Here is a 13,077-nt window from a genome sequence, read left to right as displayed (position 1 = left end):
CTGAAAACAAAGAGCCCTATGCACATTATTAATCTCTAGTGATTTGAATAATTTGGAGTCTTTAGTGATGTGTCTCATAGGCATAAAATACTCTTGGCATGTTTTACCACAAATATGTAATTGTTGATCATGCTAAGACTTTTCTGACTTTCCTGTATCTTTAGCTGCCTGGGCTGAACATGTGGGCTACTACGGTGCTTGAAAGTGAAATGAGCTGTGGAGGCTTGCCGAGACGCATCTCCCCATCGAGCAAAGGCATGGTCGTGTTGCAACTGCTTTGGTGAGGACACTGATATTGGGCGTTTGTACTGTTTGAACCTGAGCACCAATCTGCATGTCACATCATATCAACCTCTGAAAAGATGGGAGTTGTTGAAGAACTATGCTGTGGTGATTTTCAGATGCTGCATTCTTTTTATAGTTAAACAAATGTAGTACCCTACAGGTACGGTTGGCAAAAGAAAAGGCCAAAGCGAACTTTAATGTTTTCATGCATGCTCACAATTTCAGCATTTGCAGTCAGCATATAATTTATCATCCAAAGCTGGATATCGGGAACACTGGCACAGCACATTCATTATAACTTCTTGAACTGTCAAGTGCACCTTCTGATTTCATCATAAAGGCTTACTCTAGTTTAAGTTTTGGCAGAACGTAGCAGTTGAAGGAAGCATTGATTCGCAGCCACAATTTGTTATTTTCTGTTCTCCCTTCCATTGTTGAGGTTTTACTGCCTGCTACATTGTCATCCACAAAAGCTGCGTTATAGAAGGCTTTTGCACAGACTGTTGTGTGTCTTTGCAAATAAGAATGTGCAGTTTTACTAGTACTGTCTATGTTACATTGAGTAGACTGCATGGGCAACTAACTTCTCTGCAAAAAAGTAACATATCATCGCAGCTACTAGGCTCCAGAAGCAACACTGGAACGTAAGTAGAGCCATGTAGACCCTGAATCAAGGTAGACGTGAGCACTTTGCTAAGAAATGACGAGTTGAAAAATGAAAATTGTTTTTTTTGGGGGGGAAAGGAAATGGCACAGTATCTGTCCTTCATATTGGCGGACACCTGAAGGGACACCTGAACCGCACGTAAGGGAAGGGATAAAGGAGGAAGTGAAAGAAGAAAGGAAGAAATAGGTTCTGTAGTGGGGGTCTCCGGAATAATTTCGACCACCTGGGTATCTTTAACGTGCACTGACATCGCACAGCACACGGGCGCCTTAACGTTTTGCCTACATAAAAACGCATCTGCCGAGGTCGAGTTCGACGAGTTGCTAGCAAACAAAAACTGAAATTGGACGAGTTGCTCTCCAATTTGTGCAGACTACATGCATGTTATTGTTCTGTAGAGTACTGAAGTGCTATACTGCAAAAAATGAGTAGAGGTAAAATTAGACTGTAGCTGGTGGGTTTAGAGCAGAGATGATTATGTCCATCTGGCTTGTATGACCATGTGGCTGTGCTTCCAGGCAAGCATTGCTTTAACAACCTAGCAGCTATGGCCAAACTTTGCCAAACTGGCTTCTTTTGCTGCGGTGTGCCTCTTGAGCACTTTACGCAAGGATGATGCACTCTTCACATTGTGTTGTGCACTTATTTGCTGTACATATTTTTTCCTGTTGTAAATAACTCTAAAGGCACTCATTGGTAAAAGTTGTTTGTTCCTTTGCTATGGCTTGTTCTCAGCACAGCAACACAATAAATGCTGACATGCCCCATAGAAAGGAGAGTAGAATGTACTGAACATCAGAATTGACTGTCACACACTTTTTCAGAGCAAATGTGACCAGATATGTGCACAGTTGTGTACAAAGTGCCCACAGGGTTGGAGCACCTCACCATAAGCATGTTGGCAGTTCTTCCATGTTTATTACAAATTGTGCATTCATAGTCCTATAAAGCATTTGAGGCTTTTCAGTGAACCTTACTTTGTGGGCTTCTATTTATACAGAGGCCTTTGTTTTCCACTAAACTCAGTTTTTCTAGATTTTTGTACCCTGAAAAACATTTTTAAGAAACCAAGTTAAACCTGAACTGAGAACTGTCTTCCTGATATGTATTTTTTATCACAATCAGGAGCCAAAGTAACAAATGAAACCTACAGCTACTATATATACATATTAAAAAGATCTCTTTAGTTAATTTGAAGATTGATTCCCATTACCCTCTTTCAACCCTGCTTTAGCCCTAGATATTCAAGGAAGTCCTAAAGTTGGGATTACCGGGACAAAAATTTAATCGAAATCGGGACAGAAGTGATCATGAAATCTCAATACTTTTTGGGGCGCGAGTGCTTTTAAAGTGCTTTTATTTTCATTTAGCTCAAACAACATGGTGTCTCAGCGATGTTTTTAGCACCGAAATGCATCCTTTGGTTTCTTAAGTTGAATGAAACAGTCGGGAACATTTGAAGGATCTCCTTGCTTAAGTTGAGTCATTTCTCCGTTAAGATATTGTTGAAGTCTGAACGATCGCTCCGCTTCTGCAGAGACTATAGGCAGATATTTCAGTGTTCATTTTACAGCTAAGTGATAAGCTCCATTTTTGTCAAGCGACTAGTGAAACTTCTCTTTTCGCGTGCCATCCAGCTTCTCTGCAACGGAATCTAGAACTTCAAATTGGGCATCTAGCTAGAGTCCCGCCATTTCCAGTTTTGCATTAGCACTCAGAATAAATCCGTACTTCTTGATACTGTACAGCTCACTGGGAATTGCATCGCTGGTCACAGTTTCTTGCAGCAACTTTGTGGCAGCAGATGTCGCCTTTAATTTTTTTTACAAAGTCTTCTATCTTGATATAGTTTTTCTTATAATACTTCAATGCTCTTAAGAATGTGCCCCATCGGGTCACCACTAATTCACGAGGCAAGGGAAGATTTGTTGTCAATACAAAAAGCGAGCGGCGGTTCACGGATTTACACTGCACTGTCTTCATTTTGGATACAACCGTATTTACCATAGGGTATGTCACGAATCTCTCCTGCGACCTGGTGCAGAGCATGTTCAATGCAAGTGACTGCTTTAGGTTAGGAAACATTGATTTGAGGCTCTAGAACATGGCTTTCATATGTGACACTTGGTTAGTTGTTACGACAATCTGTCTTTCGTACTATAGCAAAGCAGAAGTTTTGGCTAGTTGGTGAATATGCATGTTGAAAAGCAGCACAAACTAGACGAGACACACAAGGAAAGAAAGACACCACATGCACTGACTCGCAACTGAAGGTTAAATGAAAGGCAAAAAAGTACATACAAAGAACCACTGAAAACTGTGTACATCACGAACATGCAGGCACACGATGAAACACGTGGTTATCTGAGTAGCAGAATTCCGCTACTTAGATAACAGACCGCCTTCTCCTCCTGACCAGTAACATTTTGTTTGCAACCTCTTTTGTGCCATGCATTTCACCTTGGTTCCACGCAGTCATGGTGTGCGGTTTTCGGTGGTTCTGTGTATATATTCCTTTGCCTTTTCATTATACCTTCAGTTGTGAGTCAGCACATGTGACGTCTTTCTCCTATTGTGAGTCTCATCTAGTTTCTGCTGTTATATCTCCATGAATTTTCATAATGGACCTTGTTGGCCCACTCTGCGGCAAGCATTCATAAATTCATGCTGAATTGTCCCACTGTTACTTTCCTCCACAACGCTGACATCCAGGATCACAGGGAGACGCAATTACATTAACAACAAAATAATCACAGTGATCAGTTGTTTTGTCTAAAGGGAAGTTTGCTTGTTTATGGGGGTTTAACGTCCCAAAGCAACTCAGGCTATGAGGGATACCATAGTGAAGGGTTCCGGAAATTTCGACCACCTGGGGTTTTTTAACGTGCACTGACATCGCACAGTACACAAGCCTCTAGAATTCCGCCTCCATGTCTAAAGGGAAGTGAAACTTCCCTTTAGCAGTGTCAGCCACATTCGCTTAGACGCTCTAAGTATTTTGCCTGCAAATTGTTTTGAGGCGTGACTTCATCACAGTTGTCCTTTCAGGGAATTTCTGTCCAGTCCGCTTAGAAATGAAGTTCCTAAAGGGACCATGAAATACTATGTTCTGAGGTCAGAATAGTGCATGAGCTATCAGCATTCCATCACTCTTAACAAGACCGCAAAAATTTTAAAGCTAGCTTCATTAACACCGAAAATATTAGTGATTAAAAATGATGCTCCTCCTCGCCCCTCTCAGCTCATACACACCGACATGCCAGAAAAAAAAATAAACAGGTCAGGACTGCACTCCTCCATGCCTCATCTAGATCCATCCCGCCCTCGCCACCTGGGGACACCCAATGAGAAGGCTCGCCCATACATCATCGGGGTGGGGGATGCGCTGTAAGATGTCACCCTGATCAGTTGCGAGCTACTGCGAGCAGCGGCTTTTAAAAATTATTTGAAGTATAAGGTCCATGCAGAGCTTTGACTCGAATAATCACAAAGACCATCTCTGGAGATGTGTTGCACCAGAATGTGACCGTCAAAGTCATTTCAAAATCCCTTTAACCACTGGATGATCCAGCTAGTGAAAGAGAATGATAGCACTCACCAATGTTGTTCAGAGATTGTCGTTGAATGAACACTAGTAATTACAGAGGTTTTGCTATTTTTGTTATAAGTCCTGAATATCTACCTGTTTCCCAGAATCACTGGTGTCATGTTTCTTCCTCTTGCGAAGTTGTATTCCCATATGCTCTAGAATCTTGTTCTATCATACCATCCCTTTTTGAGACGATTTAGATACTTCACACAATATCCGCATCTTAACATGCGTCTGCCTTTTGTTCCAAAATTTTTGTTTCCCATTATTTCAGTCTTACTTGCAGAAGTGCCACACCAACCGCTGTCTTGCACTGGCACACATGCAAGCACAGTAGCAAATCCTTTCAAAATAAAGCCCTTGTTCAAACAAAAAGACAAGACAATGGGAAGGGCTTAACGTGCTTCACTTCCAAAGTTTTTAGGGTATATTTCGCTCTGATGATCAGAGTGGCTATGCCTGTGTATAGGGCACCATTCGCCGCAAGCCGGTGTTGCCACAGGTAGAAACATGGAGGAAAAACTAGACTTCCGAGACTGGGCAAACTGCTGAAAGTGCAAAAATTCATACTCTCTCTGTCCCTTTTATTTCCACTAGCTGCAGTTCAGATGCTTCAGGTCTCGATTGCTGATATCGCGGCTAGCAATATCTTTTTAATTCTGTTTTTAGTTTAATAATAAAACCATTTACTACTACTACTCAGTCTGCTATAAACACGCTACCTGATACTGTTAACCATCTCTAGGTTACTTCAGCTTCTAGACTGAAGCTAAGGGCGGTGCGTAGCGACGACAGGTAGGTGATCCAAAAATATAATTATTTGTTTCTTCAAGTGTAATCTCAAGACTCATGCTTTTGCAGCGGCAAGCACGCGTGGCTCGTTCTCTCCAAGCAGTTCCAGCATTGGCAGAATTGGCAGAAAGCCTTTTGCTTTCTTCTGATGGAAGTATATTACAGACAGCTCAGAAGTGCTTTGGTAGAAGAGTCTGTGAAGTAATGACACATTTCTGAGGAAATTTGGACAACCGGGACAATCTAATTTTTCGGGATGTGCAGTGGAAAGTTGGGACAATTTGGGACAATAAAATTAAACTGAATTAAGCACAGATAGCTTGGTAGATATATGATGTACCTAGAGTTACGGTCAGGGCAGTTTTCAAAATCAGAACAAAACCTGAAAATCCCACCTCTAGTCATTACCTGCGGAGGAGGTTGAGTCAATCACAGTGATCATCATTATCATAAGCCTGACTACGCCAACTGCAGGTCCAAGGCCTCTCCCATGTTTCTTCAATTAACCCTGTCCTTTGCCAGCTGCGGCCACCATATTCCCGCAAACTTCTTAATCTCCTCCGTCCACTTAACTTTCTGCCGTGCCCTGCTACGCTTCCTTCTCTTGGAATCCACTCCATTACCCTTAAAGGTGGCTACAGATGCCCTTGCGCCATAAAAATTCATTATCATCATCACCCTTAAAGGTTCACTAAAAAGGAATCTGAACTCGTCTTTTTACCGCTGAAACTATCTACACATTCTGGGCATTCTTAGAAACTTCAAATTATTGTCCTGTGCGGCCGATTCGCCTAACTAAATCGGCTTAAAAGTCCCGGCTCCCGCCTCTTCTTGAACTTAATGCACCTTTAACTTAGCTCATCTTTAGTGCACCTTTAAGGACCAGCGATTATCTTGCCTTCACATTGCATGCCCTGCCCAAGTGCATTTCTTCCGCTTGATTTCAATTAGGATGTCATTAAGCTGCCTCTGTTCCCTGACCTAATCTGCCCACTACCAGTCTCTTAGCGTTACACCTATCGTTTTTCTTTCCATAGCTCGCTGCATTGTCCTTAACTTAAGCTGAATCCTTTACATTAATTAGCCTCCATGTTTCTGCCCAATAGGTGAGTACTAGTAAGATACAGTCGTATACTCTTCTCTTGAGGGATGCTGGTAAACTGCCATTCATGATCTGAGAGAGCCTGCCATATGCGCTCCACCCCATTCTTATTCTAGTTGTTTCCCTCTCATGATCTGGATCAGCGGTCACCACCTGCCCTAAGCATGTGTAGTCCCTTACCACTTCCAGCACTTCGCTACCAATTGTGAACTGCTGTCCCCTTGCGAGACTTGAATATTACTTTGGTTTTCTGCATATTAATTTTTAGATCCACCGTTCTGCTTTGTCTGTCTAACTCATTGATCATGGTTTGCAGTTCACCTCCTGAGTGACTTAAAGCAAAAGTCGTCGTCACCAAATCGCAGATTGCTTAGGTATTCTCCATTAACTCTTGTCCCCAACTGTTCGCAATCCAGGCCTCGGAACACCTTTTGCAAACAGGCGGTGAATAGCAGTGACGAGATCGTGTCTCCCTGCCTGACACCCTTTGCTTATTGGAGGTTGAGTACTACCTGCTAAAAGGAAACCCGCCTGACTACTGGTTGGCCCTACTGTACGGAGCGCCACCTTTTGCCAGCTAATGCTACTCTTATGCCGTTGTGCATTTCAAATTTTAGCTGTGACCCTGAAAGGATGTTTCCACAGTTAGAGCACTTGGCAGGCCTGAAATAAAGATGGAAATGCTACAGAATGCAGGTGAAGTGAACGAATGTTATTAAAACAAATAAGCTAACATATCAGCTAGTGACCATATCATTGTTACTACATAGGTTTTTTTAGTTTCGGTTTGTAGGTAAATATACCCCCCCCGCCCAAGTAAAGAAAAAAAGTTGACAGGACGATCATCATGAAACCCTAGTGAAAGAAAGCTGTGATAGTTTGATTTACTCTTGATGATTATTTGAATGCTTTTGCTCTAAGGAGAGGCTTCACACACGTGATGGAAGTTTTCTGGAGGTTGAAGGTGGGCAGAACTGGGTGAAGATGGTGTGGGGAAGTGGGTCGAGGGCAGTGGTGGGTGGGTGGGCAGCCACCTAACTATGGGGTGGAGGCAGTGCTTCTGAAAGGCAGCTGGCATTCCACTGCATCTTTGAATTTTGTTTTGTCATTGCTTTTTTGTTCTGCTGCTGCATGGGCTTCTAGTGGGCAGAGGCTTGTGCACAGTGGAGGTATTTATGCTTGTAGTGGGTGGCGCTTCTGGAGGATAAAAGTGGTTGGTGGTTGGGAGGTGGATCAAGGGTGGCAGTGAATGGGCAGGCAGTTCCCTTGCTCTTGGGGGTGCGGTGGGGAGGTGCATGATGGTGAAGCTTCTGGATGGTTAATGCTTCACTCACAGAGGCTTCACACGAACGCTGCTGACATTTTTGCCAAGTAGCACTGGTACTGCTATCGCAGTAAAAAGAAAGTGAAGCAGTTTAAAAAAAAACAGCACCAGGTTTCTACTCTATTTCTGGCAAAAATTCAGCTGATTTTTATCCCCCAGATTTACAAAAGTAAGCCCTAAAATGAATGGCCCCATTTATGCAGACTAAGCATAATTCATGCAGCATAACGGTACTGTTTTTTATACTACTGTCATACAAGCACTTACAATTATGATCAAGTAAGATTTAACTCAATGTAAATCTGTCACTGCTACACAGCCAATTTGAATTGTGATAGAGCCCGATACTGCTTTACACCAAACTGGTTCTCAAAGCATGACGGAGATCTTCAACCTGAGTTGTTGTCCCTGCTACCCTCATGCTCAGGGAACATTCAGATGCAGTGAGTAACCTGACTGTTTTGTTGTGCAGAATTTGAAGATTACATGTCAATATTTTCATTAAGTGTTTTTGTTTGCTTTCATTGGAGTACGAACTTATTATTTGCTACTATGGCTGCACCAGTGCCACGTGGCATGTAGCAGGCTAACTTGGCAATCAGGATTGAGTGGAAATGTGTGGGAACAATGCAGACCAACTTTTTATAATGCAAGACATATGATGCCTGCAACGGTGCTTCTGGGGAAGCATTCACTCAGGTGTGTTCCCATACATTATCGGCGTACCAATGGTGCACACTTCATTCATGTGAAGGTCAGAGAGACCTGAATTAGGCAGTATCACTGCAGCATCAGTCAAAATCACGTATTGTGCACACAGAATGCATAAAGCACTACACCAGGACAAAGCAGCCCACCATTCTTCAGGGAGACCAAAGCATGAGTAAAGGTTTGCCGGTGGTGTTGGTCCGGTGATTTCCAGAAACTGGATGCACCGCTTGAAAGCTTCTCGATGATATGCCTTGCAGGCGAAACGATTTAGTGAGAAACGAACTTTTATACAGGCTATTTACAGATGGGTACAAACAAACGTCAGTATATGGCCACAACTATCCGCGGCCGGCCTAGCCTGCACAGAGGCGAGGAACACCGCGTCCCAACAGTCAAACTGGCGCGCCTCGCACCAGCTCTCAACGGTCCCTCCCTCCGCACTCGGCCAGACCGAGCGCCTGCCAGCTAGGAGTAGCTAGAGACAAAAGCACACGGGTGCGGCTCCCTTCGCGGGTACACCCCGAAGATGCCCGCGCCCCTTTTCACACGTAAAAATAAACTGCTAACTGCGGCTCATCAGTTTTGACGAATAGGAAAGCTCAGAACTGATGTCAGCGTTTTCCCTTACCCCCAAGTTCCTCCCTAGGTGGTCTCGCAATCCTTCGCCAAGGGGACAGGGGTCCAAGGTCGAGGCCGGCAGATAGCCCCGCCGTCCAGAGCGGCGAAGGAAACCGCAAGGACGAATGGAGAGACTAACCAAAAAGGCATGAGTCCCCTTCTAACGGCGTGCACCAAAGCAAAACAAAATAAAACAAAACCGGACGCGCAGGCTAGGTCACTGCCCTCTCGCGGAATATTTGCAACACATGTACAAAAAGATGCGACAGTGCGCCAAACCCTACACCTTCCCCCCCAAGACTCGGCTAATCTATTCAGAGATAAGCCGAGGCAACAAACAACAAAAAGGGTTCGGCAAGTGGCGGTTGAGTACCTCTGCACGAGCAAGCAGCCGGAGCCTGCATGCCCGCATGCTGCGACCCTTCGTCACACACTCACACCCATCCCGAGGACAATGCTAATGACAATGCTAATGGCAGTGCCAATAACAAATACTCTCAATCTTGTAACTAAGACAGCACATCATTCTCGGGGCACTCAAACATCTGTAATATGCAAACAAATACAGTTCCGAGCAGTTTATATCACACTGTCCGTAATCACTGAAGCACACAAGGTAAAATCAGCATAACTGCCGCACAAAAACATTCGGTCATGTCCATGTCTGTAGTCCCTGAACACTGAGTCCTGCCAACTCTGGATCCACCACACCCACCTACTGCATCCGCACTTACTCGAGCCTTTTGTTTCATCTCGAGACGTGCTACCAAGGCTAGCCATGTTGCATACCTGTGCACAGGTCCTTGTTGGGACATGGCGTGGCCTGTTAAAGGTGGAGTGGGCATGGCCAATGCAGCCTACGATTCAGCGGCGTCCTCCCGGGTCGAACACTCGCACCCGCCGTCTACGACCGAATATCGGTGCGGCACAGGCGGTCAGCGCAGTGACATTCCGTTTGCGCTGCTGTCTATCCAAAGTACGACCCTCGTTGGCGGTCAGCGCACTCAGGCCACGCACCTTCACTATGGACAGAGCCATGTTTTCTGAGGCCTTCATGCTTTGCGTGCTCAACTGCTGTAACGTCTTTACACTGGACGCCAGTCCCTTGGGCTGTATAGGCAAAGGCACGCCAAGATCGTGCCGTGATTTGGCGTGCGTCGTAAACTTTTGACGTGTTTCCGTGCTATGTTCACGATAAAGGATGCAGACACTGTCCACATCAGCTGATCTGCCGTATGGCAATCTCTCCACTGTAGCATTGCTTGTACCCGTGTCCGCTGTCTCAGAATCAGCTCTAGTCAGCTGCGACACCTGCGCCTCAAGCGATGCCGCTACCGCTGAGCTCGATGTTTCATCCGCGTCATTGGTGAAACATCCCCGACGCACCGCTTCCATGTCGATGCGCAAAGAAAGTTCACACTGGACGCCTGCGCCTGGCGAGCCGCCCTTTTCTTCATGCTCATGAGGTTCAGCGCAGAAGTCCGTCATGCCCTCACGTGCGTCGCCCACCGGATGGGTTTTATCGGCCTTCCCCTCCACGAGGCTCATCTTCAAGCCAGCAGGTAGGGACCGCTGTTCTCTTTCAACCTGGGTTGCTGACTGAGCAGCATCTGGCAACTCAGCGCCAGCAATCTCTACATTGTTTGCCGGAACTTGCGCTTCGCTCGAAGCGCTTTCGATCCCTACCGGCTTCAAGCTGCAGCAACTAACCACCTTTTCTGTTACACTGCTCAGTGATTCGTTGCCATCTTCTCTAACCGGAGGGGGTGATCGGCTCTGAGCTCGCTCTAGCGGTACCACCTCCTGCTGCGCACTTCGCTCTTTCTGGAGAGATTCTTTCATCTCCTTGTACTCTTGTTTGGCTATCGCTAGTTTGCGCTCGAGAGATTCCAGGCTGACATCGTCCAGCTTATTTTCGAGGTAACTACCTCGCCCGGACAATCAGGCGAACCTGGCATAATGCCCACTCGAACACCTGAATGTGGCAGCGATCTCTACATTGTTTGCCGGGGCTTGCGCTTTGCTCGAAGCGCTCTCAATCCCTACCGGCTTCAAGCTGCAGCAACCAACCACATCCTGTGTTACACTGCTCAGCGATTCGTTACCGTCTCCTCTACCCGGAGGGGGTGATCGGCTCTGAGCTCGCTCTAGCGGTACCACCTCCTGCTGCGTACTTCGCTCTTTCTGGAGAGATTCTTTCATCTCCTTGTACTCTTGTTTGGCTATCGCTAGTTCGCGCTCGAGGGATTGCAGGCTGGTCCAGCCTGGACCATAAAGCGCGCCTGGCGTATTGCCCACTCGAACACATGAATGCGGCCATCACACCCGTTGCTCCCTAACCCTGCGGCTCGAGCGCTACGGAGGCAAGCAAATGGGAAGGGGGACTCACTCTGCCATCGCGTCGCTGCCCATGGCTCCTGCGACCTCTCCGAACATCTCAGTCAGATGCCGCCTCGTCCTTTCCCACGACTGCAGCACTCTCTTCCTCGGAGGCCTCTTGTTGCCTCCTCATTGCTCCGCAGATTTGCACCAGTCTTCGTCCAAGACATTCCTTAGATGGCGTCCCCTCTTCGACTCCAACAGCTCCAGAGGCTTCGCACCAGGATGTCGCCTCTCTTCGCTCCCAACAGCCTCCGAAGCCCGTCACCAGGAGCTCGCTTACTTCCTCCGCAACGGCGCTCACTTGTCGCGATAATCAGCCGCAGCGGCGGGGCCTCTCACCAAGGTGTCGCCCTCCGCTGGTGTCCCATAGCGCCCGTGTCCGCTCTGCAGAAAGCCGTGTCCGCTTGAATCTTCTAACTGCCGCCGTTGCTCAGGGATACCACTCTGTGTCTGTTGAAGGCCTTGTCTTCGGCGTTTCACGCCCGATGCGGTTCGCACCTTCGTACCCCCGTAGCCTGTCGTCCTTTCGGTATCTCGCCTTGGATGCCGAACTTCGTCGTTCTCTCCGTGGATGTCTTCGTCCGTTCCTCGGTGTCGCTGCAGAGCACCAGTACTGTCGACTGCGCCAGTAAAGGTTTGCCGGTGGTGTTGATCCGGTGATTTCTAGAAACTGGATGCACCGCTTGAAGGCTTCTCGATAATATGACTTGCAGGCGAAGCGATTTAGTGAGAAACGAACTTTTATGCAGGCTATTTACAGATGGGTACAAACAAACGTCAGTATACAGCCACAACTATCTGCGGCCGGCCTAGCCGACCGCCTGCACAGAGGCGAGGGACACCGCATCCCAACAGTCAAACTGGCGCGCCTTGCACCAGCTCTCAACGGTCCCTCCCTCCGCACTCGGCCAGACCGAGCGCCTGCCAGCTAGGAGTAGCTAGAGACAAAGGCACACGGGCGCGGCTTCCTTCGCGGGTACACCCCGAAGATGCCCGTGCCCCTTTCCACAAGTAAAAATAAACTGCTAACTGCGGCTCATCAGTTCTGACGAATAGGAAAGCTCAGAACTGATGTCAGCGTTTTCCCTTACCCCCAAGTTCCTCCCTAGGTGGTCTCGCAATCCTTCGCCAAGGGGACAGGGGTCCAAGGTCGAGGCCGGCAGATAGCCCCGCCGTCCAGAGCGGCGAAGGAAACCGCAAGGACGAATGGGGAGACTAACCAAAAAGGCATGAGTCCCCTTCTAATGGCGTGCACCAAAGCAGAACAAAATAAAACAAAACCGGACGCGCAGCCTAGGTCACTGCCCTCTCGCAGAATATTTGCAACACATGTACAAAAAGATGCGACAGCGCGCCGAACCCTACAGCATGTGAAGAAGTAAACACAATGTGAGTCTGCAGAAGGAAGGCACGAGTGTGATCCCGTTGGGCCAAGGCCGACAAGGATTATAAGAACACACATGGCCTACACTCATTAGCCAGCAGGTGAACACAGGAATGCGCTATCCTCCACCAGTTAGGCAATCACATGATGTCTGAGTGATTATGTCATGAAGTTTTCTATATCCCATCCCATATTTTCTCAGGCAAGATCAGGGACATCTTCC

The 13,077-nt window shown here is 46.8% G+C and overlaps 1 protein-coding gene and 1 long non-coding RNA gene across 8 annotated transcripts in view; one reads left to right on the top strand and one right to left on the bottom strand.

Moving 5' to 3' along the window:
• The window catches only part of LOC144113642 (uncharacterized), a 68,812-nt gene that overhangs the window by 2,846 nt on the left and 52,889 nt on the right, over positions 1 to 13,077 (top strand). For both annotated transcript variants that reach the window (XR_013310847.1, XR_013310846.1), the window contains exon 2: positions 165 to 280. This is a non-coding gene — a long non-coding RNA (uncharacterized LOC144113642). The remainder of the gene's footprint in view (positions 1 to 164; positions 281 to 13,077) is intronic.
• Positions 1 to 13,077, bottom strand: part of LOC144113640 (dnaJ homolog subfamily C member 7-like) — a 129,291-nt gene that overhangs the window by 68,418 nt on the left and 47,796 nt on the right. The window lies entirely within an intron of this gene.

Source organism: Amblyomma americanum, chromosome 1 (assembly GCF_052857255.1).
Source record: "Amblyomma americanum isolate KBUSLIRL-KWMA chromosome 1, ASM5285725v1, whole genome shotgun sequence".
Lineage (NCBI taxonomy): Eukaryota > Metazoa > Arthropoda > Arachnida > Ixodida > Ixodidae > Amblyomma > Amblyomma americanum.
The sequence above is the reverse complement of the archived record's forward strand: the minus strand, read 5'-3'. Positions and strand labels throughout refer to the sequence as shown.